The sequence below is a fragment of the Dama dama genome, chromosome 27, assembly GCF_033118175.1.
Source record: "Dama dama isolate Ldn47 chromosome 27, ASM3311817v1, whole genome shotgun sequence".
Classification (NCBI taxonomy): domain Eukaryota; kingdom Metazoa; phylum Chordata; class Mammalia; order Artiodactyla; family Cervidae; genus Dama; species Dama dama.
In genome coordinates, this window is record NC_083707.1 from 45,708,961 (window position 1) to 45,717,669 (window position 8,709).

Here is an 8,709-nt window from a genome sequence, read left to right on the forward strand (position 1 = left end):
AAAGGTGTGAGGCAAATGGATCTTTTTTTATAGGTCCTGTCATTACATTTTTGTAGCAGACTACCTCCAAGTTGGTAAGCAAGTACCCTCTGCACAGTTCTACAGGGTTGCTATAAGGGTTAAATGAGATAACACAGGGTAACAATACCTACCACATTGTAGGTATTTAATAAATAATGATTCCTTCCTTCTCCCCAAGAACTTTTTCCTCTATAAAAAAAATATGCCTTTCTATATTCCTGCTAATAGACTGGCTAATCAGATCCTTGAAGAGGTATAAATGGCTGGTGTATTCATTATCTACTGATGTGGAACAAATTCCCCAAAACTTGGCTGCTTAAAACAACAATAAACATTTATTATTCTCAGAATGTCTTATCCAGGAATCCAGGAGCAGCACAACTGGGTCACCCTGACTTAAGATCTCTAATAAGACAGCAGTCAGGATGTCAGCAGAGCTCATCTGAAGGCTTGGCTGGGGCTGGAGGACCCACTCTCAAGGTGACTTAGCTGGTGAGCTGATGATGGTTGTTGGCAAGAGATCTCAGTTCCTCTCCATGAGAAACTCCTAAAGCTGCTTGAGTGTCATCATGGCGTGGCAACAGTTTCCCCTAGAGCAAATGAGACAGAAGTGTGAGGCTGTCTTTTATAACACAGCCTCAGAGGTCATAGACCATCATTTCTACCATGTCCCACTGGTTACACAGAGAAGCTCTGAGATATGAGGAGGCGAAGAGTGTAGAGCCCACCTTGGAGGCCAAGCTGTCACATCTGATAAGAGCCTAATCTATTAGCTCTTTTTTCTCTGGATAGATAAATAGAGATAGATGATGAGTTTGAATTACAATTAAAGAATAAAATGAAATGGTATAAACCTTAACAAGGCAAAAAGAATAATAGTAATAAAAGTAGTAAACACTGATAAAAGTATAAGAAAACCAATTTCTTCATTTTTCTTAGTGAAGATGTAATCAATATCACCTAAGTGTGAAACCTGAAATTTTTTTAACAATACTGAATTTATTATTTTTTTCCAAATAATTTTTCTGTTTTTTTAGTCTTAAAGATTATAATAAAAAAAAATATTTCCCATGATAAATAAACATTTATCTGAAGTTTAGCAATTTCTTTAATCCATTTTTCTTTTATAGATATGACAAAAATTAAATACTTTTAACTTTATTTTTTCCCCATTTATTTTTATTGGTTGGAGGCTAATTACTTTACAATAATGTAGTGGTTTTTGCCATACATTGACATGAATCAGCTTGGATTTACATGTGTTCCCCATCCTGAACCCCCCTCCCACCTCCCTCCTCATCCCATCCCTCTGGGTCAGCCCACTGCACCAGCCCCGAGCACTTGTCTCATGCATCCAACCTGGACTGGTGATCTGTTTCACACTTGATAATATACATGTTTCAATGCTGTTCTCTCAGATCATCCCACCCTCGCCTTCTCCCATAGAGTCCAAAAGTCTGTTCTATACATCTGTTTCTCTTTTTTTGTCTTGCATATAGGGTTATCGTTACCATCTTTCTAAACTCCATATATATGCGTTAGTATACTGTATTGGTGTTTATCTTTCTGGCTTATTTCGCTCTGTATAATGGGCTCCAGTTTTATCCATCTCATTAGAACTGATTCAAATGTATTCTTTTTAATGGCTGAGTAGTATTCCATTATGTATATGTACCACAGCTTTCTTATCCATTCATCTGCTGATGGGCATCTAGGTTGCTTCCATGTCCTGGCTAATATAAGAAGTGCTGCGATGAACATTGGGGTACACGTTTCTCTTTCAGATCTGGTTTCCTTGGTGTGTATGCCCAGGAGTGGGATTGCTGGGTCATATGGCAGTTCTATTTCCAGTTTTTTAAGGAATCTCCACACTGTTCTCCATAGTGGCTGTACTGGTTTGCATTCCCACCAACAGTGTAAGAAGGTTCCCTTTTCTCCACACCCTCTCCAGCATTTATTGCTTGTAGACTTTTGGATAGCAAAAAAAAAGCTTTTGCACAACAAAGGAAACTAAATGCAAGGTGAAAAGACAGCCTTCAGAATGGGAGAAAATAATAGCAAATGAAGAAACAGACAAAGGATTAATCTCAAAATTATACAAGCAATTCCTGCAGCTCAATTCCAGAAAAATAAATGACCCAATCAAAAAATGGGCCAAAGATCTAAACAGACATTTCTCCAAAGAAGACGTACAGATGGCTAACAAACACATGAAAAGATGCTCAACATCACTCATTATCAGAGAAATGCAAATCAAAACCTCAATGAGGTACCATAAATACTTTTAACTTTAAAAAATAGCTTGTAAGGTATGATCCTATTTCTAGAAAATTATTCTGTCTGTTCATTTGTCTGGCTACTTGTGAATATAAGAGTTGTTTGAAGGATAGTTCCCCAATGTTTATGATGACCTTTTCTGCATCTGCACAATGGAATAAGTATTTGCTCTCTTCTTGTACTCATCAATAGTTGAAGTTTCCACAATGAGTATATATGATTTTGTGGACATGACAAAGAGGGGCTTAAATTAAAAGAATATGATTATTGGGCAGGCTATATTGTCAACTTATTTTTAATGTGTATATCCCAAAATGTGCATACCTTAAAACTTCAGAATCCCTTGAAGATGTTATAGATGGGTCATCAGGTTTTAGAGGCATTTTCCTAACTCTCAGCCTAGTGAGAGTATAGACATAATGCTACCAAAGACAGTGGGTTCAGATCCCCAGTGAACCATTTTGTCTTATCCCAAATTAGTGATCCTCCTGTGCACTGCTAATCAAAGCTAGACCCCTTGTAGAGGCAAATCGCTGATCAAGGGGGTCTGTGGAAGCCTAGAATCCTGCGTAAATCCCACTTCTTAACTCACAGTTGGTTGCATGAGCTTTGTGCATGAAAGAATCAGGAACATTACCAAAAAATGAACACAATCATCATGTAGAAGGAAAAGCCCCAGGAGAAAAGAGAAGTGCCTAGAAAACCTGAAAAACAAAAGAAAACAGGCTATGAGATCCCTTAACACCCAATTCAAAGGTCTCTTAAAAGTTGATGTTAGGGAAATGATGATATTAAAAATATTTCTACTGACAGACAAGTTTCTGGCTTCCATGACTTTTTTCACCCTTGGTCTACGATGGTTTCTCACTGAGCATTTGATTGGGACAACCCCTTGTCTATAGGCTTGTCCTGAATATTGAAGGACTTTTAGCCTCCCCAGTTTTTCTCCAAAACATTCTAGTGATGCCTCTCATCACTGAGGCCACCTCCATAACCTACCCTGCCCTCGTAGCAACCAGACAGTCCCATCCCTGGGCCTTTACAGATTATCTTCTGGTTTCCATTAAGACAAGAAGGGCTGTTTCTCACTCACTGTTGAATCTCCAGTGACTGGTCCATAGTAGGTGCTCAACAAACACTTTCAAATGAAAGGACAGTTTTCACTATAAGACTTGCTACAGAGAAATTTTGAAAGATTAACATTTCTAAATATTTACATTATCTAATCTACTCTCTTAAAATCCCTGGTGGTTGGAGCCTTTAGAATTTGTGGACAACCCCAGAATATGTGGGTGAAGGGAGGTAGGAACTGACAATGGATGACACCTACCAAGTGCCGGGCAGTGCACTAGGCCCTCGGCACATGGCCTTGCAAGGCGGTCACCGACATCCTGCTTCACCGTGAGGGTGGACTGGGTCCGACGTGGCACCGTGGTGAGTGGCAGAGCTGGAGTTTGGCTGAGCTCCAGATTCCATGCACTTTTTGTTCCGTCCCAGTGGAACTTGCTCATCAGCCCTCACCCCTCCTCTCAGATACTCAAGAGAAAATACATCTTCGGAGATTTCACAACAAGCTCAGTCTACTTTCCAGTGATGTCCAGACAAATTCCATCTCTTCAGATTTTTTGGCTGTTTAAATATAGCCAACTTAGCTCTCCCATTACCTCAGTCAAGCCTCAGGGGGTCAGAGGACAAGCATCTTGGCAAATGTGTTCAGCCACTTCCAAATGCACACATTCCTTGTCACTCAACTGAGGCAACCCCAAGTGACTTCTTTGGGCATCTGAAGAAAGCTCGTTTTGTCAGTCCTATTAGTCATGAGCGGGGAGCAAGGGCAGAATGAAGCTGGAATTGTTAAGCTCTGGTTTTCCTTCTTAGATAGCTGGCCCAGGGGCCATTTCTGAGTTCAGATGATATGCCAGGAGCCACACATAGGCCAATGAAGAGAAGTGCTCAATTCCTCTCCTCTGTCCTTCACTCGACTCGTGGAAGTGGGAGGAGGAAGGAAGCCATGCCGGGGGTGACAGTGTGAAGGTCATTGTCCCTTCAGAGCAGAGACAACTGGCTCCGGGGCGTCTATCGGCCTCACCCCGGCGGTCTGCCTGCCTCCTCGGCCTTTCCTTTATGACCAGCGTGTCAGCATCTATTGCACTGTGACTTCACTTTCTCTTCTGTCCTGTCCTCAGGCACACTTTTTCTCCCTCTTCATCTTTTTTCTTGTGTCTGGAATTCTCCAATCCTTCCACTCTTGCCTTCCCCTCTGCCCATCCCAACAGTATTTCTCTTCTTACTATCTCCACGAAATGTCCCTTTCCACATCAGATGGGGGTCTCTCTGTCCTCTCCTCTCTGAGAGTCCCACTAATCACTTGATCCCCCAAGGGTTTTCCCTGGTGCCTCCTGCTGCCTTCAGCCCCCACTGAAGCTTCTGGCAAGGCTGCATGAGGACACCACCACCAAAGCCCCCCTACCTTCCACTCATCCCGGTGTGGGGCCACACTTCTGTTCTCTTTAGCACTGGGCAAATCAACAGCCCCTCTGTGTCTCCCCTCTTTATGGCTCTCATATAGATTTACAAGGCAAGGTGAGCATTGGATTTCAATATTCCAACAACTGAATGAGCCTCTGTTTCCATAGGCAGTACATGTTTATTTCTGAAATCGTGCCGCCCCATAACTCGCTTCCTCAGGAGTAGGCTGTTGCTATGACCGGTGCAGATTGCATTTGGGAAGCAGGGACTTAGCGTCTCAGGTCAAGACACACACACACTGGAAAAGACTGGGGTGTTTGACATGTCCTTTCATCTGGAGACAGAGGACGCAGATTACATTTAACTCTAAATAACCTCTGTTTTGATTTGGTTTTGCTGTTCCTATATCTATCTGGTTTGGCTTGTTTGCTGAATGCTTGGACCACTAAACAGAGGTTCTGAAATGAATGAAGATCTTTTCCAGGCCCTCTGCCACCATGCCCAGGTGAGATCCCTACATCTGTGCCCCTCAGACCTGAAAGAGCAGTCCTGGGGCTCTTGTTCAAGTGCAGATTCTGCTTCTGCAGGTGGGGCTGAGCTCCTGCATTTAGAACTGGAGCTGATGCTCATCACTCACTTTGACCAGACAACAAGGACAGACACAGAGACCTAGGTCAGTGCGTCTCCATCTGCCCTACAAGTCAGTAACCCTGGGGAGTTTTGAAGCATCTCACACTGCGCCTCCAGACCACTCAAGTCAGAATCTCTGGAGAAGGAGCCCAGACAGCAGCATTTTTAAAGCTCCCTAGAGGAAGATGATGACCATGTGCTGACAAGGTTGAGGATCTCTGCTCTCAGGGTTTAAAGGAAGGAGAATTCATGTCTGGCTGAAGGGAATGGGCAGGTGCTTTGAAAACAACTCTTCCCTACTTAGTTCCCACCAAACCAGCTGAAAACAGTGGTTTGGGTTCATCATGTGCAGAAAATGGCTTATGTGAAGCTGATTTTGAAGACTGGGAGACTGAGGGAAAGCCAACTCCTAAGCACATTACTGCACGCTGAGAAGCACTGTCTGAAGTCACAGGATGGACAGGCAGGAGGCTGCCCTGGGAGAATCCAGCCCAGTTGGTCCTTCAGCTGGTGCTTAAGAATGACCCATTAACTGACTCCCAACCCCCTCTTATCAGCACCCCTCACCCCATTCTACACCCCTCCACTCTGTCCACAGAGGCCTTCATTATTCACCTAACTCTGTTTTACCTGAGTCACGAGCCTCCAAGGACAGCACCTGATGGGATCTGTCCTAGCTTCTGCAACCTCCCAGGGACAGCCTGACTCCCCACTCTAATCGGTGTTGCTTTTAGAAAACAACATCTGTGCAGGAAAGAAAATGATCAAGTTTTGTTGAAAAGCAAGGGGGTAGCTCAAGGGCCTTACGGACATGCCAAAGGAAGCCCTTTGGAGAGCTCAAGTGCAGAACTCTCCCTGCCACAAGGATGGACCAGGCTACATGCCACCCTGGTTACACAGAGCGCCAGCTCACATGGTGGTCCAGCCTGAAAGGAAGCGTGTGTTTGTACACACTGCATCCAAAGACCAAAAACCTAAACTGTGTACAGGCCCCCGGTCTCTGCCTGGGGGCCGAGGACCATCCTTAGAGAAGAGTCCAGGGGTTGTCAGTCCAGGGCCCACAGCAGGGGTGTCAGTGATGCAGGAAGAACCCAGGTCTGGGCATTAGGAGGCAGGGTCATCCCTGGCTCCTGTGTCCACCCCATGTGACTTCAAACAGCGACCAACACTGCCCTGGACCTGAGGTGAGAAGAATACACCACTCTACCACTCTCCCCACGCTGTAGGATCGTTTGAGGAAACAAATGCAGTGATCATCAGGAAAGTGCTCTGTCAAGTATGAAATACTGTGTGCATGAAGGTTTACAGTGAAGAATTGGTAGGGTTCATAGTGTGAATGCTATGTGTGTGTGTGTGTGTGTGTGTGTGTGTGAAAGAGACGTGTGTAATTCTTATGCTGTGAAACAGATCCCAACCACCACACAGGTGAAAAGTGCCTGTGGATGGTCAGGAAGGCACAATGGTGATGACATAGCCAAGCTCAGGGCAGGATCAGGGCAGATAATGGAGAACAACACACGTGCCATAGAATCGAGCCCAAGGAGGCCATGGGGCTGGCGGAGACCTCCCCCAGGACAGGAGCATGTGCTCAGGTCCAGCCCTGAGGCTGAGCCGTGGGGAGTAAGGACAGGTGCCACCTTCAGTGTTGCTTAACATTTCCCCCAAGAAGCCCCACGCAATGGGGGCACACGATACCTCCTCCCAGGTGGACACACCTAAAGCAGCCTTTAGGTTGCTACAGACTTAGAAATTTTTTTTTAAGTAAAAATTTGGCACTGTACTCTTTTCTAAGCCATGCTTGCTTAAATATACAGCTATTTCCTACCCAGACATCCAGAGCAACGTGCTGGCCTGTACGCTGGGTCCCCATCACTCCCAGGTCCAGAGGGTCACGTTCAGAGGTAATGAGACACCCAGACCTGCTTTTTGAGTTGTGGCATGACCTAGTGTTTTAAGATCCTTTGTCCAGCACCAGTGCGGAGCTGGCCTCGCCCAGAGGGAGAGAATAGACAGACATAGACAGAGGCCCTCGAAGGGAACGATGATGGCCTGGTAATCACTGCTGTTGGCATGGTGAGGCAGGAGTTCCGTACCTGGCACTTGGAAGGGTCATCCAACTTGAAAAGTGTCAGCTGAGAAGGGTGTGGTGAGCCCCTCTGAATGTCCTTCCAAACACAAGCTAATATCTAAGGAAGAGATCAAAAGTCTGGTCTCTTACCTCTGCCCCACGTAGAGTCTTGAGACTTCCAGCAGAGGGCCCTGGTTAAATTCCCAGCTGCAGGCTCCAGGCTTGGCCCTGCAGAAGAGCCTAGAAAGATGCAGCCCCCCGGCAAGCTGGCCAACAGCCATCTAACCCCAGACAGTCTGCAGAGGGCCCAGAGAAGCTGTGTCTCCTGACTCCCATCCACCCGGCCTGACCCTCTGGCCCCAGTGAGTCAGGCTCCTCTGAGCCCACATCAGACTCACTGGGCTGGAGCTGCCAAGAAAAGCTCTGGGCCGCCCCTGACAAGAGGGAGGGCTTAGCCAACCTCTTACACAATCGGCCCTGAGAGCGGCACCTCTCACCTTGGCCCTGCAGCTGGCCAGGCCCCTTCCCCGCTTCCCCAGCTTATCTATCTAGAGACCAGGCCTCTTCTGGCTTTATCCCCTCCCTGGTCTCCCTGGGGATGATCCACCAGCCTATGGGCCTATTCTGTCCCCATTCCCGCGTCCACTGAGCCCTGCACAGCTGATTTCTTCCTTTCAGCAGCTATCCACCGGCTCAGGGATCACCCCGGAGCCCCTGGCCCAGGAACCAGCCTGACTCAGCAAGGATGAGTAACATCCTGCCTTTGGTCCCTCTCACTGAATCAGAACAGCAGAGTCTGGGGCCTTGAACGGTGAACCAAACCAAAGGTCCATCCCAGAGAAAGGAAGACTTGGAATCAACATGAGGTGCACTCATGTGAGACAGGAAGGGCATTGTCCATGCCCACAGTATGGACAGAACTGGAACCCATGATGGGTAAAACCCAGGGGGCTTGATGTCAACTCCATGTGTCCAAGGGTTTCCAGTAATCAGAGCTGTTCACAGTCAGAACAGCCCACCTCACAGGGCCATGGGACCCCTGCCAACAGTCAGAGGCACTCAGCTCCTTCATTGTTTGAGAGAAGCATTAGGATGTACCTTTAGTTCCTAAGGTTCTAAAAATTTATGGAAACTCTCCTTTTCCATAATTACATCAATTGCAAAGCCTTAGGAAAAATTAATCAAGTCAATAAATGAAACTTACTAATCATTTCTCCTTCTCTAGAACTCTGCAACCTCAGTAA

The 8,709-nt window shown here is 46.0% G+C and overlaps 1 long non-coding RNA gene across 1 annotated transcript; it reads right to left on the reverse strand.

Annotated features, from left to right (window-relative positions):
- Positions 1-388: 388 nt before the first annotated feature.
- Positions 389-7,793, reverse strand: LOC133047570 (uncharacterized). The gene is made up of 3 exons (XR_009690776.1): positions 7,616-7,793; positions 2,936-3,002; positions 389-611 (listed from the first exon to the last, which is right to left on the reverse strand). It is a non-coding gene; the product is annotated as an uncharacterized LOC133047570 (long non-coding RNA).
- Positions 7,794-8,709: the final 916 nt, after the last annotated feature.